This window comes from Psammomys obesus, unplaced genomic scaffold (assembly GCF_907164565.1).
Source record: "Psammomys obesus unplaced genomic scaffold, mPsaObe1.curated_primary_1811, whole genome shotgun sequence".
NCBI classification, from domain to species: Eukaryota; Metazoa; Chordata; class Mammalia; order Rodentia; family Muridae; genus Psammomys; species Psammomys obesus.
In genome coordinates, this window is record NW_026594428.1 from 1575538 (window position 1) to 1598184 (window position 22647).

General features: G+C 34.9%; 1 protein-coding gene across 1 annotated transcript in view; it reads left to right on the plus strand.

The window, feature by feature from the left end:
* The first annotated feature begins 2344 nt into the window (after positions 1–2344).
* The window catches only part of Cdh9 (cadherin 9), a 183085-nt gene continuing 162782 nt past the window's right edge, over positions 2345–22647 (plus strand). Inside the window, exon 1 of the mRNA XM_055618998.1 lies at positions 2345–2395. The gene's annotated coding sequence lies outside the window, so the exon portion shown is untranslated. The remainder of the gene's footprint in view (positions 2396–22647) is intronic.

Below are 22647 nucleotides of genomic sequence, written 5' to 3' on the forward strand. Positions count from 1 at the left end.
AAGGAAGAAAGTACCGATGGGTCCTTCCCTTACACCAAGACTTACACTGAATTTAGAGATCTTAGAGGAGTACCTTACGATTTCACAGCACTTTTTAAACCTAAATAGATATTTCACCATTTCTAAAAGATTTTTTTCTTCTTCAGTGCCGTAGCTGTCCATAGCTTGCCATGCGTCTATAAGCAACCCTACTAAAACATATTAGTCTTCCAAACTAGACTTCAACAGAGCTGTTTCATTGTTTTGTGCCCTGCCTGCACTAAGTGAATGTTTGCTCACGTCTCCTTAATATGATATAGACTGCCAATTACATTTGAAACACAAAAGTAGTTATGGATTTGATACCTCTTTTCTGCGTGCTTGGATAATTCCAAGTTATATTCTTTTATCAAGGCATTCCCAGTAAGAGTGAGGCCAGAAGACTCCTGAGGCAGCTATTTTTTTTTTCAAACCTGCTTTCTTCCTATATTTCTAGGATTAGTAAAAATAGCTTGAAATTAGGTTACAGAATACTCTGTTGGATTGTAGGTTTTCCACAAAATAGTCTTTTCCTTACAGCAATGTTTCAGCAGGGAGTTAAAAGTGCTTAACATAAGGGATTTAAAGCTTTTACCTGTGAATGTTTACTGTAAACCATGATAAAATATTCTTTTTACTTCATTTTTCTCAACTTACATACAATAGTTTATCTTCCTATTAGCAAAGTATTCTCTTTAAAATGCGATTTTATTTAAAGTAACATGTAGACTGTTGGAAGTATTTCTGAAAGTACTCGTGAATTTTACATTTTTTTCCCTCCAGAAAATAGGCAATGTCCATAAAGAATTCATTAAGCTGTCCCAAACACCTAGATATCACACTCCAGATATCTCTTCCTTTTATTCTTTTCTTTTCTTTTCTTTTCTTTTTATACCTGGTTTCATTTTCATACAAAAAAAAAAAAAAAAAAGATGGTAAAATTTCCTTCTTGCCTGATTTCTGTATGCTAATTGTAGTCTCTCCACTGCACATTCATGGTGGAACAGTTTACCAGAAACATGTTGAGTTACTCTTTTCCAATACTTTGTGTGAGTTTTTCAGACATACATTTTCATAAGGTACAAGTCATAAATAGGTGACTTCATAATCTACCCTCCATTGATGAGATAAACTTTGCTACTTTTTTACTAGATCAACTTTTTTACTTTTTTTACTACTACTACCAGAATTTTTTTTCTATTATCTGTTTTTCTTTGAAGCATCGAGTAGGATATTGATATTTTTTTGGCGCTTAAGCTATTTACTTACTGTGACTTAACAAGCTATGATAAAGTGATCCAGACTCCCACTGTGCATTCCATCCGACTATTACTAAAGTTCTTTTCAGAAGGATTTATCTATTCATCAATATTGTTCTTATTGTGCCAATTCCAGAGGTAATAAAGAGACTTCCCTTCTGAAACAGGTCTACCTGGATGCGATGGTTTTCCTTCTTTCAGAGTCCAGCAGCACACCTCAGGGAGCTCGGCAGAGGGCTCACGTTGTTTTGTGAGGAGGCTAGGATCACTAATATTTTTGAACATTACCCAGGGAGTACAAACACTCTCAACTGTGTATTTAAGCAAAACAATGAGTGCTCTAGAAAATTCAAAAGATGTGAAATTGTTCCCTTTACAGAAAAAGAACATGCCACAACTCCAATTTTTAGACATTTTAAAATTACCTTTTTCTTGAAAGCTGATTTATGTAATAAGCTAAATATACTGATGAAATTTCATGGTTATTGATGATGAATGTATTCAGGGTTCTTTCCTTTTCGTTTACTAGACTTTGAATTTGGCATTGCCTTGAAGTGGGGAGCAGGGCATTGTGTAAGGAGTACTCGCAGAATCCTTCTTGAACAGCAGCAAGCTCCACGTGATATACATATTCCGCAGATGATTTATGGGTTACAGACGTGCTGTGACCTTTTCTCTCCCAACTGCAAACAGATTAAACAGGGCTGATTAACCGAGCCTAAAAACACTGGGTTATTTTCTCCTATAAGGGTCTTTGGCAAATCCTCCCTCAGCCCTCCCACTTTATTCACTTGCAAATCGCTCTGGCCAGAGGGATCTGCACAGCCCGTCCTTAAACCCGGAGCCCTGCAGCGCCATCAGCTGCAATATCTTCTTATATGAGGGACGTTTCTTATTAATCAGAAACGCGGAATGGAAGCCAATCAGAGAGTTCCTTTGGTTTCCGATTCCTGCCTGTCTGAGTTAAAAGTGGTGCTGGAAGAGGAGCACAGTGAGATGCATGAAGATTCCGCTGGGAAGACACTATGAAAAGAGAAGAGAAGGAATAAGAGGGAAGCAACCACAAAATCAAATCAACCCTGCTGAGTGAGGCTAACTCAGTTCCTTTGCTAAACAAGGTAAGGGTTATTTATTCACTGGAAAACAGAAGCGAGGCAGTTTTTGCTTCCTTATAATGTTTTACAGATACTGATTTCTCCTCTCAAGTATATTTTGGGGGGCTGCTCTGTTCTCTTACAATATTTGGTGGCAGGTAATGTTTTATAAAATTTAAAAATAAAAATTAAAAGCTCAGGGTGAAACTATGGACTGCTTTATTATCTTTCGAGGTTTTAAAATTCTTCATACCCATCAAGCTATTTTTGAGGAGCTTAAATTTGCTTTCGAATTACTATTTTAAAAATAAAACCAAAGTTCAACCTGTATTAGTTCATTGTAGTAGCTTTGAATTCTATTTTTTTAATGTGAACATTTATACTCTTATTTATATAAATTTGAAATGGTCCTCTAGTTTTCTCATAACTTTTGTTAACTACTTTGAGTCAGAATGGTGAAAATGTAAAAGCACTGTTATTCTTAATGTGAATTGTTTTGTAGATAGAAGAAATGAGATAGAGATTTGAATTATCTTTCATGTGTTTAGATTAACGTAAAAATTTTATTTGATCACAGACATTTCAGTAAATGTATGTGGTTCTCATTAATAGAAGCATTCTAAATGTACATACCTGTTGGCTGTAATTGGACAATAAAATAATGCCAAAACTTAATGAAAATGAGATAGTCTGCCAAAAGTAAAATTTGGCATTTGTAAGTTTGAAATGATAAGAAAATATATTGATTTACTGGAGTATTATTTGTTCTGCCTTTCCATTGTTAAATCAATATCACTATTCACATTAAGCAATTTCTTGTAAGTACCATGATCTCAAAAATAGCCTTGATTTTTGTGTTTTACAATGTTGTTTATAATATCTCCAGAATGATGTAGAATTTCATCACTTTAAATTGGATAAAGTTCTCAGAGACCATTATATATTAAAATGGTATAATGAAAGTTATCATCTTTGAAAAGCAAGTCTGTAATAATTTGTCTGATTGATATTTTGATGAAAATAATAGAATTACAGACTTGTGAAAACTTGGTCTTTTCTGGAAATTTGTTATCATTTCATATGTTATGTTATGTTAAAAACACAAGAGATTTCCAAGCATCTTTTCCATAACTATGCCCAAATTATATAGTCTGAAAATATGATTTTTATAATATCAAATAAACGTGGTAATTTTTGTGGTGTAAGAGAGAATTTTCATTTGGCTCATTTGTGATTTAGATAAAATCAATAGAGTCATCTCTCTTCAATGTTCTTAATTTGGTAAAAGATGAATCACATTTTCAGATTCTCAAAGTGATCTATTGCCTAGGCAATGCTGTTTCAAGTGAGGAATGAGTCTGAAAATAGTGAATGACAGTTTCAACAGATATTATTAAAAATAAGGAAGATCAAATAGCAGGCTGCTCCATCACATATCACCAAAAAACTTGAATAGAAATAAGCAGCATGTGTTTGTATTTTGCCACCAAATTTATCATCAGATGCACTGAAATTTTCTGCAGTGGAGAGTACATATTATATTCATTTAATAGAGAAAATTAAATGTTAAACAATCTTATATGTTTATATACTTTCAAAGGAGGGAAAATTTAAAGTATAAGTTATAAGCAAACTAATCCAACAATCGTAAATGAATTAGGATTTTAGAGAAACCAGATGGTAATAGTTTAAAAGTAATGAACCTAATGTCAACGTAACAGATACAATAATTTTAATAAGGCAATAGTAATGTAATATAATTTTATAAGATGAAAGATGTTGTCTAACATCATACTATTTAGCTGTCTGAGCTGGTTTATATAATTGGGTCACCATTATTGTGTGTATATGCATAATTGTAATAATAATTTATTGTGATAGCTTTTAATACCAGTATCATAATTCAAGTTGCTTTAAAATTATGTTTATAAATGATGTGTTGCTTTTCATGACTTGATAAATTGTGAATAAATCAGAACTTTTTCTGAATATCACCTTGCATGGAGGCAGTCACTTTGCATTTCTTCTGTTCCTTTACATGCACAGCTTATTCAATACAATATCCTTTCCATATATTTGACAGGTGAGAAGAGTTATTTTAATGTTTTTGCCTGTATGTTAACCTTTCCTTTGGGATCCTATGTGGCAGACATTATTTTCTACAATGGTTCTAGAATATATGAGGGGAGTCAACCACAATTTTTGGCAAGTGCTTAAAATTATGTTAAAAAAAAGTTATCTGAGTAACATGACAATTTCAATACTTTCAAGAAAGAATCATTTGAAATCAAAGTTAATTTGAAGAATACACGCAAGTGTGTCATCAGCAAATGTTGGCAATCACTTATCTTCCGTTAAAGTGAGCAGCGTTGCTTGGTTATCATCTGACTTTAAAATAGATGTTTCAGTGCAACTGACTGTTAGTTTGATCTGTTACCATAAATTTTTCTCTTCACTTAAATGCACACTGAAACATACTACAGAATTAAATTTGTATTTGAAAAAATATGATTCTTTTAAAAATGTAGTCAAATATTTAAAATTTTAAATATTTTGAATATTTATACTTCCACGTTAATGCTTTTATATATCTACCTTTTGTCATAATTCCTTTAGAATATGAACTGTGTGGTAAATTAAGTGTGGTGAGATATTAGGAATAACTCCATACTTGGCTTCTTGTGCATCTTCTACTGAATAAAGATACTTGAAGCTTAGAATCCTGAAGAAAGTAAAGAATAAGGTTTAAATTAACTTTTCTTTAAATTTAAGTTTATAAATAGGAACAAATTTAATGTGGACCATGAGATATTATCAAAGATTAAAACATTGTTCCTCTTCTGTGTATTTCATATTTGTTGAGAAAGCGGTTTATCTCTTAAGTAGATCCCAAGATGCTGAAAAAAAATAACGCTGTCTTCATTTGAAGTTTTTATAAAAGTTTAGAGCTTCAGATCTAGAATTGATATTTTAATTGTATCAAGAAAAAAAAAGATTTAAGAGCATCGGGTTAAGAACATATATAAAAGTGTTCCATTACTTATAAGAAATGGCAATGCTGTCTGTAAAAATCTGTTAATGATAAAAATTTGATTAGAAAGATGGATAGATACAGATATGTAGGTAGGTAAGTAGAAAAACATGATGACAGAGGTTGATAGATGTTGAGGTTATAAGGATGGTATATTGACAGTAGATATTGTCACTTATATGAAGCAGATGTTATGTAGATGCTGAAGATTAGAAATACGATAAATAAACAGATGGGTAATAGATATGCAATGATAGATCAGATAGAGAGATAACAAATGGAATGCAGGATCTCATTTGTGGTTTTGACCATAGTGACACAGATTTGTCTTTAACAGTTACTTTAGTTCTCTTCCTGGAACCATTATGCTCATCACCAAAGTATGCCAAGGAAGTCAGAGAGAGGAATGCCTCCTTTCACTTTAAAACATTCCCACTGCAGTTCTACCACGTTAATGTGCTTATTCCTAAATTTAGCACTCGTAGAGATGGTCTTTTAACCATATTACAAATGCAAAGTGCTGGAATGGATGTATTCTCTGGAGCCAGACTAAGATATTTTATAGGAGCACTATCACAAAAATACCTCTTCCCCCCATGTAAACATCATAATATGGACTTTTATTACAATGTTATGCTTATTCTTAAGAATTATATATATATATATAATGTAATATAATTATATGTGCCCTATTTCCAACTTCTAGTCACCTATAGCATCCCACTTGTTCTCTTCCAAACTTATGACTTTTTGTATGTTTTGTTTGTTTGTTTGTTTGTTTGTTTTTAGCCATTAAATCCAATTGAATTGCACATATGTGTATAGACAACACATATATGGTTAAAGGGTTTGTTTTGTGAAAACTGATGTTACTGTGTGAGAACCAACAATAGAAATGTTATTCTTATTTTTAGTTGTCCTTATTTTTAGTGTGTGTGGTGTGTGTATGTGTGTTTATTTTCATTTTTTTTTTATTTCACTCTCAGGAAAGAAGGTGGAGAATCGGAGAGCCCAATATTTGAATAATATTCAAAGCTATCATTTATATTTTATTCATTTAGCAAAATGGGCATTGGTCACTTGAATTCTTTCTCTTATTTCTTCTATTTGTCTCAATGAGAATAAAGTTATTGGTCTTTATATTTACAGAACTTCAAAAGAATTTCATAAATGGGTTTAAATGTCTTATCGTGTTTGGGGGTAGGTTCTGTAGTTAGAAAGATCATAAGTGACTTAATCTCATTTTTTTAAATATTTTTAATTTAAACATACGTTATAAATTTGAATATAAATACTAGGTGCCCACAGTTGTAATTTGAAGTTTCAGTTTAAAAGTTTAATATGCTCTTATCTACACTTGAAGAAGGAACTATGTCTGGTATTATTTGTAGGAGAATATGAAGTACCAATAACATTCTCTATATTATTGCCAAACTTTCCAATACAGAAACTTCCAAACTTTCTTCATATTTTGACAGACTCAAAGGAGAGACACACTAACAATGAAGCAATGGTCTCAGGAAGGCATTCTACCAAGAAGAGAGCCACTGAATGTAACATGATGTTACATGTTGTCTAGGCAACAAGGGTCATTCATTTCTTTGGTCTAAGGAGAAATGTAGAGCCGCCTCATTCTTCAGAGGAACTTACCTGATTTTAACATTCAGAACCCATACATTGCTACTCATTAAAATTGCCCTCTGACTATAAACACACACAGACATGCACACACACAAACCCTGTAGCTCAATATACTTCCCATCTACTTTCCTCAAATGATACATAAACACCACATTTACAAAGTAATGAAAAAACATATACAACTTTTGTAAAAGTGCAATACAGTAATGATCATTCTTTGAGGCATATCATGTTTCTAGAACCCTTTATCAGATATGTGTACATCCTACACAACCTGGATAGGGAAGAATTTTATGTAATTGCTAGAAGAGGTTCATCAAATATTCACATCTATGTGTGAATATTGCCCTGTGCAATCTACAGGACTTCACATACATCAAAGTTTCCTTTTAAAAAATAGATAAAGCATCAAATTCAAATTAAACAGTAAAATATTTATGTCTTCAAATGATTACTTGTACTTTCAGCTGTGTTTTCATTTAAACTTATATATTTGCACATATTACTACTTGATTATATGAACATGTTTGTATGAACCCAAAGTATTTACAAAAGATTGAAGAAAATATCACAATTACTCCTATGTGTTCATAAAAGTTAATTTATAACCTTCACTTGTTTTAATGGTGAAATACAAGTCAACTTCACCTTTTGTGAAGGTGGTTATAGGTAAGATATCATATAGAATGAGAAAACTAAATTAGAATATTTTTTTTTATTTTTTCGAGGTTAAACTGAATTATTCTGTATGTTGTAGATTTAGTCTATTGGACTATTTGAAAAGCTGTGCCTAGAAATAATTGTTTCCGTTTTATCTTCATGATTCTTGAGGACAGTACAGTATATAATACCTTTGCCCACACATATGGTGGGTGGGAAAACTATTACATAAAATAGAGATTATGATGAAATGAGAAACCCTATTTATATAACGTTAGAGGCATAGCAAACGCTAACTTAATAATTTTGCATTTGTCAGTATAAAGCCTTGATATTACAACCAGGATTTCAAATTAATTGTCTGACCACTTTATCTATTTCAGGGTCATCTTAATAGGCACTTGATATTATTTTATCTTAATACAGGGTATTGATAATATTCTTAAGAACACATTTCTTTTTATTTTAAAATTATTGTACAAAGACTTAAAAAATTCAGATTAAACATCTTCCCAAGGGTCTTCCTCAGAATTGGGAGAAGACAGAGAACAGGACAGGAGCCTACCACAGAGGGCCTCTGAAAGTCTCTAAGCAGCAGAGTATTGAAGCAGATGCTGAGACTCATAGCAAACTTTTAGGCAGAGTGCAGGAAATCTTATGGAAAAAGAGGAGATAGAAAGACCTGGAGGGGACAGGTGCTCTACAAGGAAATCAACAGAACCAAAATGTCTGGGCCCATGGGTCCTGCAGAGACCAATGCCCCAACCAAAGCCCATACATGGAGAAGAACAATAACCCCTGCTCAGATGTAACCCATGGCAGCTCAGCTTCTAACTAGGTTCCCTATAAGGGGAGCAGGGACTGTCTCTCTGACATGAACTGAGTGGCAGGCTCTTTAATCACCTCCTTCTTGGAGGGACAGCCTTGCCAAACCACAGAGGAAGATGAGACCTGATAGGCTAGGGTCAGATAGAAGGGGAAGAGGGCCTCCCACATCAAAGGAAGGGAAGAGCATAGGGAATGGAGTAGGAGGGAGGGGGAGACTGGGAAGAGACATGGGAAGAGGCTACATACAGCTAGGATACAAAGTGAATAAATTGTAATAATAAATAAATAAATAATTTAAAAAAGATTAAAAATTCTGTGTCTTATGTGGTCATGAATCACAAGTAATAAAATAGCCAAGAAAAATGATTATCACTATAATTTGTAGACAATTACAGTTTATTATATTATAAAATACTATTGATGGAGCTCATATTGGAACAAATTAACTATTTGAGGAGAGATTAATAATTTTTGTCTCTCAACCCTGTTCACATGTCTCAAAATTGGTAAATTTAAATAGTTTTATCTCCCTTTCTGCCTTTCTGTCTTTCTGTGTTTCATTTTAAAGTAAACTTTTTAAAAGTGTTGTGGTAATTTAGCACACACACCCAGCTCTGAAAAGCTTATTAAACATGGTTTTGAGTTTGTCTTCTTTTCTCATACAGCTATAGTTTAAAATATTCAGATTTGTGTATTTTTGACAGTAAGCACAATTTCAGGAACTAAATAAGAATCTCCCTAACATAGTTATGTAGATATTTTATTTATAAAGAGTATTCATCTATTTTGTGCTACTTTATTCCGAATTCAGATATTTGCTGTAAATTCTGACAATGAGAGAGCTATATTTTCAAATCAGTATCACTTTACTTTGTAATGAGTTCTATAAGATGCGAATAGTGAAAGAAGTGTTCCTTATAAATATTCATGTGTTATTCTGTGTGATTCATTGAAGAAAAATTGCATTCTAGCTGCAGAGTAACAGATATATGTTTATATATTTGTTACAAATATATGTTTATATATTTATGGAATAAACGTTTTTTTTTAATCAGCAATATTATGCCTACATTTATATCTAGAGATTAGATATCCAAATATAAGTGATATATTTTAAACTCACTATTATGATTTCATAGCATCTATTAAAATGGGTTTCATATACCAGATAAGTAATGTACTTTTATTTGAATAAGAAGGTTATAGCATTGGAAGAGCCATGTGATTAGAGAAGATTACGGGTAACCTTGTTTCTTATTTTTTTTTTTTTGAAGTTGTTGCATGTCAAAAAACTACTTAGAGTCTCCAAATATTCATATTTGAGAATGAAAATTGAAATGTACAAAGAAAAATGATTAAAAGCAAAGAAGAGGCATGTTTCCACAGTGAATTTAAAAAAAAAAAAACAAAAACATTGATGGAAAGACTCAAATTTAACTGATACTTACACAGACAACTGACTTCTGCCCAGCGTGAGCCAGCAGTCAGAGATGCTATGTCACAGATGGCCTACAACTTTTCATTTATACATGGATCCAGAGCACTGCCTTTTAAATCTAGGATTGCATTCCTTTTAGTCAGAGCACTTCAGAGAGCAACAACATGTTCTGTCACAAATTTATGTCTTGGAGGATTATCTTCCATTGACTCTACAAATTTGTTCTCAAAAATCAGAAAAGTATAATAAAATAGTTACATGGAGTTTAAGGAAATCCTACCCTAAGTTGAAAATTACATTCACCTAATGGTTTTGGAGAGATATACCCCTACTGATGTTTGAGTGATATTTTGCACCTTAAAACATACTTGAGAAAACTGACTTGAGAAATAGTACTGTAAAATTAAACTATTTTTATCTTTCATTTATCTATCTTTCCACCTACCTACCTATATCCATGGAATAGATGGGCTTTCAACAGGTTTGGAATATTTGTAAACAGTAATTTATATTTATTTTTTATCATTTATGTTAATATTTTTGTCCTAATAAAAGGTTTAGAATTTTTTCTACTCCTTGGTTTCCATCAGGCAACACTCCTTAAAAAAAAAGAAAAAGATTTTTACTCATTTAATGAGGAAAGTTTTATTTTTCCCCAGATATAATCTTAAGCAATTTAACAAATAGTATAAAAAGCACGGATGATAGTAGTTTTTTTTTGTTTTGTTTTGTTTTGTTTTGTTTTTTAATATTGTACGTGTTACCATTTGTTTCAGAGCATACACCCATAAGATATATCAAATAGCACATTAGTAAGTTCATAGTTACATATTGTCCTGTGCATTGCAATTTGACTTCTTCCTCCCAGTGTTTTGTCTCCTTGGGTTTTCATTCATCCACCAAGGGTAACAATGCGGCTGTTTTCCATTCATACCTACTGTGCTGCAACCTTCCCATTATCATTATTCCCACCCTCTCTACTTCCACTTCAAAGACACTGTGCATTTAAAGGTAAGCATTTATACTTTAAGTTGGCTTTCATTCTGGGAGATGATTCAATGGGTAACAGGAAGTGCCATTTCCAACATGAGAATTCATTACATGCCGGGAACTAATGTGATTTTGTCAATATGGTCCACCACCAAATTTAGAAACTCCTTTGCTCTCTCTACCTCCCCTGCTTTCACTCTCTGACAGGAATAGGGCTAGCGAGGGAGGTGAGTGTTACCAAAGCCAGAGGACTTGATAAGGGATTGAGAACAGAGTGGCATTTCTGGTGATAAGAACAAGTGCAGGAAAAACATCCCACACAGAAAACTGCAACCTTTGGACTGGAAATTGTAAAGCAAAATAGAAAAACCAGGAACTAATGATAATAATTAAAAAATAAATAAATAAATAAAGCCACCCTTAAAAACTTAATGCTTTTAAGGGAGGTGGTTTGGGGAAAATTACTTTTCAACATGTTTTTATATTGGTTCTTGGCCTCAAAACAACATAGTTCATTAATTAATTCTATTCTTCAGGTTAAGAATAACCCTCCTCCCTCCCCTATCAGTGGACTTGGTGGGGGGGGAAGCGAGAAGAAGGGGGAGAGAGAGTGGGGCTGGGATGGGAGGAGGGAGGGGCTTATGGGGGATACAAAGTGAATAAACTGTAATTAATAAAAAATGAAAAATAAAAAAGATAATAAAAAAGAATAACCCTCCTCATTCATCATGTTCTAGTGCTCTGTTGTAGGAAGTCAGTCTGTCTGAATGTTTGCCTGTGTGGAGGAAGTGACTCTTACGGTAAACCTATGATATTGTGTGTAAGTTTACTAGGATCCTGCATTAGCAGTTCATTTTCCTTTTGTTGTAAACCTGAGTAATTGTTAAATGAATTTTATATTATTCATATTACTTTGTCTGTACATTGGTTGGTTAATTTACTTGCTCATATTTGGAATTACTCCTCGGTAAACCCAGCTGTATCAAAAGCAGAGCAGTGCAGGGAAGTAGTAACATCTGCAATCCTGTGGTGATGGTGATTGTAGAGGCCACTGTCATAAACACTGTCATGTTTCAGGCATTCCTTTCAGCTACCGATGGTGACAAAAATCTCTTGCCCCACTCCTGTATGTGTATATGTGTGCACGTACACATAAAAACAAGCAAGCATAAACTACAGTTGCTTTTGGATTCTATAGTTTGGAACATAGATAATAGCATCATGTGCCCACCCAATAGCATTAAATTCATTACAGACAAATTTTGTCGGGTGTGCATTTCCTCTGCATTATAAATATTCTGTATCAGTTCAGTTATGCATTTAGTCAGGTTTTTGTAGCTCACCCCACCATTCAGGTTACTACGAAATTGTTACTGGTGGTCAAGGTCTCAGGCTGAGTAAGGTGATAGTATAGATCAGAAAAATCGATGACAAGATTGAAAGTGGCCATATAAGTGTGGATATTCATACCCCGAATAGTGCTAGGGACTTTCTTTAAAGGGTGTTGGAGAGTGCTGGTATACTGGGGATTTTACTTGGGTGTGTGTCTGTATTGATGGACAAGTTAAAAACATTTCTTTGCTGAGCACATCCCTTCTTGTAATGCTTCTAGTTTATTCATATGTATGTCTAATTTCATGTAGGCATAAGATTGGTCAGACTGTTTTTATTATTTTGCATGTGTATGAAACCTTTTTATGTATGATCTGTAGGACCACCCTCAAGCTCTTATATATTTTGGAATTTGTTTGAGTATCCACTATCCAAATTGATGGTCCTTAACTGAAAGAAAAGTTGTTAACAGGTGTTCAAAAAGCTCAGTTCAAGTGGAATATTAAGTTGCTAACAAATTTCTAGGTACATTGTTAGAAGAGGGCTACATGTAAAGGACACATACAGGTCTCAGATAAACAAGTAAACTTATAGTAGCCATGTATTCATGTCTGAGTTAGTTTCTCTCACGTTGCTTAGCTCTTCCTTATGCTTGCTTTTCTCAAAGTGTTTTCTCATTCTGTACTGTCCATAAAATTAAGTAATATTATTTTGAAACAAAGACCACAAAATATTTAAATCCCTGTTAAAAACTAGCTTTAAAGTTCTTTGAATACTCTATTGTACTATAATTCACTAACTCCAAAAAGAGGTACATAGAAAAGTTAAGATGTTTACTAGACATTTACAGACTACATGTTCCAAGTTTTGAGAGAAATAACTCTGTCATATGCTATTTTCCCCATATTGTTACTTCTTGAACAATTTTATTCTTTTGAAAAAAACATTGACTCATTTTATGTAGTCATACAGTGATTCTTATTTTTGATTACGTCTTTAAAACTTTGCCATTATAATTTAGTAACTTCTATTCCCGTTTCTTTTTCCTCACTCCAGAAGTTTCCCATGTAATGTTCAGTTTCTCCTTTTCAAATCCATGGCCTCATTTCTCATTATTGTGTATTATTATATAATGTATTTTATATTATATATGTGTGTATAAATACAACCTGCTTATCTTTTTTAGAGTTATGTATGTTTCTAGGATGACCATTTATTATTTGATAGCCAGTTGGTGTGCTCTTCTCTTATGAAGTCTATTTGTCCCATTGTCAACATTAGTTGCCTGCAGTTCTTCCTGTAAGGTCCAGTCCTCCAGAGCTCTCCCTCACCAAAATTAGCATGTCTGTTGTTATTCCTAATCAGTTCACATTTATACAGTCTTCTTAATTAGTGTAGCTTCTGACATTCCTAGGAGACACAATCTCACAACAAACACTCTGAGTTTCTGGCTCTTAGAATCTTTATGCTTCCTTTTCTTCAATGAATGATCCCTAAGCTATGGGTGAGAGTTTCATTGTACATTCAGCCGCATGCACTGGGCTTCACAACTCTGCATTTTTTCTTTTTCTTTTTTGTGATACTTGTTGCTTTATTATTATTATTATTTATAATTTATTTACATTGTATCCTGGTTGTAGCCCCCTCCCTCATCTCCACTTTCCCTCTCTCTTCCTCCCCTATCCCTCTCCCCTAGTCCACTGATTGAGGAAGTCCTCCTCCCTTATTTTCTTACCCTAGCCTATCAGGTCCTATCAGGAATACCTGGATCCTCTTCATTTGTGGGCTGGCCAGGTCACCCCACTAGGGAAAAATGATCAAGGAGTTCACATCAGAAACTATTTCTTCTTCTCTTACTATGGAACCCACATAAAGACTGAGCTGTCTGTGGGCTACATCTAAGCAGAGGTTCTTGCGTCTTAGAGATGCAGGTGAACTTACAATGTCCTTTAAATCAATGGTAGAAAATATCAGTTTCTCATTTCATAAAGGTTAATATAAGGTATCTAACTCTTTTTTTAATTTTTATAATTTTACTATTGAATTTTTTGAGTGTTTTTATGACAAAAAATAAATAGCATTCTTGACCTGAAAGTAAAAAGGGTTTCTATAATGGTGGTTTGTTTCCAAAATAGCTTACTTTCCTTATTTTTTTTTAAAAAGGGAGAGTTACTGTTATACACATATAATCTTCAATAAAATTACCTTAAATGTAAAATTTGCAAGTAATATTATTAGGATGATTATCTCTAAATTTTGTAAAATGTACAATGACAAATTTCTTAAAATGAAGTGCTCAAATCACATTACAATGTAAATTTATATAGAAGTATTAGTGTTTAATACTTATTCAGCCTGAGTGCATGCTGGTGTACTTTATAAAAATAATTTGTTAATGCCTTTAAAATCCTTTCCTCCAATAAGTAGTTCAACTGAAATGTTCATCTTTTGTGAATACAATGTGAGAACTTTACTAAATATTATTCATTGAGAAATGGGTGTTTCCACAGATATTAAAATATGTGAAAAGATAAACTGCAATTCTACAATTAGGTATTCGTTTATTCCTGGCTTCATACAAAAGGCTCATTTCAGTTAAGGGAAGATGAGACAACAACCTGAGAACTAAAGTGTCTTTGTATGTCTGTGACTATCTCTAGATCCTTATGTATAATGCAAACACACAGGAACTCTAAAGCCAGGCTTAGAGGGGCAGGCCTGGAATCCCAGAACTCCTGAATGTAGAGGCAGGCAGATGTCTGGGAGTTGGAAGGCAGCCTGGTTTACAAAGCAAGTACAGGATAGCCAAGGCTATGCTGAGAAAACCTGTATCAAACAAACAAACAAACAAACAAACAGGGAATCTCACCATTCTTTAAAATACAAAATTCAGTAAAAGATTTATCCTCTACAAGTTGAATGCTGGAAAATATGTGACTTTTTCCAAAGCACAAAGGAATAAAAGATTTGCTTTCTTAGAATTCCCTCAAATGTTTCCCTCTGAAAATTCCCCTTCAAATCTGTGTCATTTTTCACTTGGAGTATGAGTTGAATAACTTTTGTAGTTTTCATAAGAAAAATTAAAGTACATAACTGCAGCTATTCTTTCCTTTGCAGGATCTGCTTTCAGAGAATATTCATTCTCACCACAGCCTCTAGCATCATGTTTGTTTTTTATATTTTTTATCATTTTTTTAATTTTACATTTTTTTTTTACTTTACACCCTGTGGTTGACCTTTCCCTTACCTCCTTCCAGACCTCCACTTCCCATTCCTCCCCTTTCTTCTTTCCCTTTCACCCCAGAAAAGGAAACCCCTTATTAACCTTCTCCAAGACACAGTAGAACTTCGTTTACCTTCATTCCCTGAGGCCTGGCAAGATAGCACTGCCATGGCCAAATGATCCAAAAAGAGGGCAATAGAGTCCATGTTAGAAACAGCCTGTTGCCCCATAGGAAGCCGAAACTTCCCATGGGCTACATATGTGCAAGGGACCTAGGTCCAGATCATGCATGCCTCCGGTTGATGTGTCTCAGTCTCTGTAAGCCCCCATGGGACTGTGTTAGTTGTCTCTGTTGGCTTTCTTATGAAGTTCCTGTCTTCTTCAATTCCTTCCATCTTTCCCCCAACACTTCTACAGGATTCCCAGAGTTCGAACCATGCTTGGCGGCAAGTCCCAGCCTCTGTCCCTATCTGGTGTTGGTTGGAGCTTCCCAGATGACAGTCAGGTTAGAATCCTGTCTGAAAGTACGGGACAGTGGCTGGATCTCGCCTGTGGGGTGGCTCTCAGGTTGAGCCAATTATTGTTTGGATTTTCCCTCTATGTTCCCTCGTTATCCATATACTTCTTATAGATAGGGTATTTTTGGTCCACAGATTTTTGTCGGTAGGTTGTTGATCCCCTCCTTCCACTAGTCCTGCCTGGCTAGGAAGTGGTCACTTCAGCCTTCATGTACCCCATATTAGGAGTCTTAGCTAGAATAACACTCATATCCTCACAGGACCCTACCCTGTTGCAAGCCTCAAGCTTGACAAAGAGATGTCCCTCCTCAGTTTCCCTTCTTGAAGCCAGCCCTCTCACCTCCCACAACCATTCTCCTCTCATCTGATTCCTACCTTTGTTTCCCTCCCTGTTCTATCTCCTGCCCAGTTCCCTCTCTTCATCCACTTCTGCTGTCTGTTCTATTTCCCCTTCTGAATGGTATTTAGGCACCCTCTCTTAGGCCCTCCTTGTTACTTAGATTCTTTGGGTCTGTAGATTTTAGTATGATTATACTGTACTATATGTCTAGTATCAACTTACAAATGAATACATACCATGTGCATCTTTCTGGGTCTGGGTTACTTCACTTAGAATTATCTTTTCTTTCTTTTTTTTCTCTTTATTTTCTTTTTATTTTTTATTATTAGTTACATTTTATTAACTCTGTTTCCCAGCTGTATCCCCCCCGATCCCCCATTCCCTTGTAATCCCTCCCTCCCTCTCTTACCTCCTCCCTGCCCCTTTCCAAGTCCACTTATTGGGGAGGACCTCCTCCCCTTTTATCTGACCCTGTTTTTTTTCTAATTCCATTCATGTATCTGTATTTTTCATTATTTTTTTGTAATAGCTGACTAGTATTCCACTTGTGTAAATGTACCATTATTACTGTATCTATTTTTCCTTGAGTTACATCTAGGTTGTTTCCAGTTTCTAGTGTTTTATTTTTTGTGATACATTTTATTTTTTATTTTTTTATTAATTACACTTTATTCATTTTGTATCCCCCCATAAGCCCCTCCCTCCTCCCCTCCTGATCCCACCCTCCCTCCCTTTTCTGCATGCATGCCCCTCCCCAAGTCCACTGATAGGGGAGGTTCTCCTCTCCTTTCTGATCTTAGTCTATCAGTTCTCATCAAAAGTGGCTGCAAACAAACTAGGAACCTACCACAGAGGGCCTCTGAAAGCCTCTTCCCTGCAGACTATCAAAGCAGGTGCTGAGCCTGATGGCCAACTGTTGGGCAGAGTGACTGGAATTTTATGTAAGAAGTGGGAAATAGTAAGAGCTGGAGAGGACAGGAACTCCACAAGGAGAGCAACAAAACAAGAAAATTTGAACACAGGGAACTTCCCAGAGACTCATACTCCAACCAAGGACTATTCATGGAGATAACTTAGAACCCCTTCACAGATGTAGCCCATGGCAGTTCAGTGTCCAAGTGGGTTACCTAGTAATGGGAAGAGGGACTGCTTCTGACATAATCTGATTGGCCTGCTCTTTGATCACCTCCCCCTGAGGGGGGAGCAGCCTTACCAGGCCACAGAAGAGGACAATGCAGCCACTTTTGATCAATTGCTAGTTTTTATGAGTAAAGGCACTATGAGCATAGTTGGGCAAATGACCTTGTATGGTGGAGCATCTTTTAGTTATTTGCCAAGAAATGGTATAGCTGGGACTTGAGGTAGAAATATTCCCAATTTTCTGAGAAAGCAACAGATTGATTTCCAGAGAGGTTGTACAAGTTTGCATTACCACCAGCAATGGAGGAGGGTTCCCCCTTTTCCACATCCTCTACAGCATGTGTTGTCACTTGAAGTTTTGATCGTAGCCATTCTGCCTGGTGTAAGATGAAATCTTAGAGTCATTTTGATTTGCATTTATCTGATGGCTAAGAACAATGAGCATTTTAATATTCTTCTATTGTGAATTCTCAGTTTAGCTTTGTACCTCATTTTAAATTGGATTATTAGATTTGTTGGAGTTTAATATCTTAAGTTCTTTGTATATTTTAGATATCAACCCTCTGTCTGATGTCGGGTTGGTGAAGATCTTTTCCCAATTTGTTGGCTGCCATTTTGTTCTGTAAGTCACAGTGTCCTTTGACTTACAGAAACTTCTCAGTTTCATGAGATCTCATTTATTAATTGTTGATATCAGAGCCTATGCTGTTGGGGTTCTGTTCAAGAAGTTGGTTCCTATGGTAGTGATTTCCAGACTTTTTCTCACTTTGTGTTCTTTTTTTTTAAATATATATATATGTATTTATTTATTTATTACAATTTATTTACTCTGTCTTCTAACAAGTTTAGAACCTCTCTTTTTACTTGCTTATGTTTTCTGCACCTTTTTATCATTGTTTTTTTTAATTTTATTTATTTATTTATTACAATTTATTCACTTTTTATTCGTGCTGTAGCCCCCTTTCTCATCTCTTCCCAGTCCCAACTTCCCTTCCTTCCCTATGCCCTTTCCCTGATAGGGAAGTACTTCCTCCCCCTTCTATCTGACCCTAGCCTATTAGGTCTCATCAAGGCTGGCTGCATCAATCTTCCTCTGTGGCCTGGCAAGGCTGCATCCCCTAGGAGTATGTGATCAAAGAGCCAGCCACAGAGTTCATGTCAGAGACATCCTCTGTACCCTTTACTAGGGAACCCACTTAGAAATTGAGCAGTCTATGGACTTACTCTGAACAGAGTTTCTAGGTCCTCTCCATGCAAGGACCTTCAATGGAGTATAGGTCTCTGCTGGACTCCCTGGGTCCAGGTTTTTAGGCTCTGTTGTTCTCATGATCTCTTTGTGGAGTTCCTGTCTCCTCCATGTCTTTCTATCTCCGTCTTCTTCCATAAGGTTTCCTACACTATGTCCAAAGTTTGGCGCTAATATAAGCTTAAGTTTACTTTTTTAAAATATTAGAAAGTATAATTAAAATGATACCCAATTTATTTATTTAACACCATCATTGATATATTTTCCACAAAAAAATAATGTTTGTTTTTTTTTTTTTTGAGTAAAGTGTGTCTTGCTAAATTATTTTATAAGCAAATGCCTTCCTTTAACTGCCAAATGATTCTAACATGACATTGGACATGAAACGGTAGTTCTGATTTAGATGGGATACAAAATTTATAGCTCCTAATTTTCAATTTCCCATGTCCCAAGTCAAATGAATTTGCCATTATATTGTTTTAGGAACAGGGAGGACACATTCATGTGCTTAGATATTTACTTTAGGAGTAAAGAGCTGAGATGCTAAGTCAGAAACTGACAGCACCTCTTGCTTCCACTGTACTTTCTGTTATTTTAACTTTCCAATTCTTAGTTTCTGATGATAAAATATGTATGTAACTATGATTCTATACCATATCATTGATCATGCTAACACAAAAAGCAACTATTAATAATAATGGCTACCAAAAACACCTAAGAGTAATTATTAACACTGTATTAAAATACAGTAAGGTTTCTAATGCTATCTTTGATTAACTATTATTCTTTTTAAAAAAGTAATAAGAAATATTCTGTGTATTTTTTTAAAAGTTACCATAACCTAATCCAGAGGCTCTCAACGTATATTATGAACCCTTTGTGGATGGGGGTCAAATGGTCCTTCACAAGGGTTGCATAAGACCATAGAAAACCACAGATATTTTTACATTACAATTCATACCAGCAGCAAAGTTGCAGTAATGAAGTAACAATGAAAATAATTTTATCATTGGGAATCAACAGAATATGGGGAACTGCATTAAAGACTAACATTAGAAAGCTTGAACGCCACTGTTCTAGATTGTTAAACTATGTAAGAAAATTAAAATTAATAATTTCCCCGAATAACTGAGAGTTGATGCTAAGATTTCATTTGATATGGTAGTGTGTGCTCAGAAATAATGCAGGCTCCTGAAGAACACTGTTATTATGGATACTTGGAACAGGAACAATCATGAAAACACATTTGAAAATTTGAGAAAATGTTGCTTATAATGGTTTTCAAAGACACAGAACATACACACACACAAATCATCCATATTACTTTCTGAAACATAACTGAAAATACACAAAAATATTTATTTTTCTGGGTTGAATATAATAGACTCACATTACAGTGCTTTTTAATGATACTGGCAATCAAAATTAAAAAAAAAAGAAGTCAGTCCTATAAATATTATTTCTGTATTAGAAGAACAATTTTAAGCAGAAAGATTCATTAATTCAGGGATTATTAGAGCAAGAAGAAACATGGCTTTCATTTAATTGCCTCATCTTAAAACCATCAAAGATAGCTGGAAATGATTCTGATTCTAAACCACCAACAGTAAATAAAGGTCTCTTTAAAACAGATTGTGTGATTAACAAAAACTTATCAATATGAATCTGTATATTCATATAGAATTATTTTTATTCATAAGTATATACACATGAAACACTGGAAAATCATTACTCATTTAAATGAACAAAGGACTTCCATTTAACTCACCAATGTTATTGGACTGGCTGTCTTTGAAACCATTACTGAGAGAACAGGATAGATAATGCTCTTCCATTTATAATAGAAGGACCTGATTAACAGAAAGCTTTCCTGTTGTTTTTGAGAGTGAATGTAGGTTAACTAATAGGTTCCTGAATTGTGAAGTGAGGACTACAACTCCAGTAAAGTTCATTAAAGAGAGCCAGGCTAAGGATATAAAATCCCAGCAGAAGCATCTTCCTAACCCCATTCTGCTGCTTAATTTCTTTATTGTAAAACGACAGAAAGAATCAGTATTTCTTTTTTTTTTCTTTTTTTATTTTTTCTTTTTTTTTTTAATTTATTTTTCTTTTTAGTTACATTTTGTTAACTCTGTGTCCCAGCTGTATCCTGCTCCCTCTTTCCCTTCCCAACCCCACACTCCCTCCCTGGTCTCCTCCCTGCCCCTTTCCAAGTCCACTGATAGGGGAGGACCTCCTCTCCTTTCATTTGACCCTGTTTTATCAGGTATCTTCAGGGCTGGCTGCAAAGTCCTCCTCTGTGGCCTAACAGACTGCTCCTCCCCTGGGGGGGGGGGCGGTCAAACAGCCTGCCTTTGAGATCCTGTTAGAAATAATCCGTGTTCCCCTTACTTTGGAAAACTACTTGGTTACTGAGCTACCACGGGCCACATCCGAGCAGAAGTTCTAGGTTATATCCATAGATGGTCCTTGGTTGAGTGTCAGTCTCAGAAAAGACCCTGTGCCCGGATATATTTGGTCCTTGTAGAGCTCCTATCCTTTCCATATCATACTAACTTCCCTTCTTTCATATGATTCCCTGCACTCTGCCGAGGGTTTGGTTATGAGTCTTAGTGTCTGCTTTGAAACACTGCTAGGTAGAGTCTTTCAGATGCCTTTTGTGGTAGACTCCTGTCATATGTTCAATGCACATCCCATTTGTCTTTCTAAATGAATCAGTATTTCTTAAAAATTGATTAATTTCAAAGTATTTTCAATATTTGAATAGATATATCCTAAACTCTAAATCGGTTCTTTAACCTAACATCTATCTTCTAGGAAAAAGTAAATTAAACAAGAAAAATAGAGATTCCAAATACCAGCAAACACCTGACACTGTGCCCTAAACTAATTTACCTAACATGAAGAAGACCTTACTGAGATGAAGGTTCCCACATTGATATACACTGACATCCAGATATGTTGTTTATTCTGACTTCCAAATATCAGAAATTTCTTTCTTTTTTAATTACTTATTTTAATTTTTATGTGCATTGGTGTTTTGCATGCATCTATATCTGTGTGAGGATGGAGTTACAGATGGTTTTGAACTGTCATGTGAGTCCTGGGATTTGAACCTGGGTCCTCTGGAAAAGCAGTCAGTGCTTTTAACCACTGAGCCATCTCTCCAGCTCCCACCCCACTACTGTTTCTTAAAACCAATATGACTTAGGATTCTCTGATTATAGCATAAATAAAAAATTATTAAATTATTATCTCAGTGGTATCCTAACCTGGCAAAAAATTCAAATTATTCACCTAAAATGATGTAATTTTCAGCACTTATTTTAAATTCTTTTTGATAATAATTACTTCAATATGTAAAGTTATTTGACTGATCTTATTATAAGTTTCCAGAGCTATAAATTTGTTGCAATATTGTCAGTTTTATCTTTAAAAATATCAGGACACCAACAGAGCCAAAAACCTGGGCCTAGGTGGGCCTACAGAGACTTATACTTTAACCAAGGACCATGCATGGAGAGGACCTAAAATCCCTGCTAAGTTTCCAAGTGGTTTCCCTAGTAAGGGCTTCAAGGGCTGTCTCTGACATGAACTCAGAGGCCAGCTCTTTGATCCCCTCACCATGAAGGTTGCAGCCTTACCAGGCCACAGAGGAAGATGATGCAGCCAGCCCTGATAAGACTTGATAAGCTAGGGTCAGATAGAAGGGGAGGAGGTCTTCCTTTATCAGTGGAGTCAGGAAAGGGCATGAGAGAAGAAAAGGGACAGACAGTGGGTAGGACTAGGAGGAGATGGAGGAGCCTATGGCTGGGATACAAAGTAAATAAATCAAAACAAACAAACACACAAACCAATAAATAAAAACAATGTTAGCACATTGAATGAT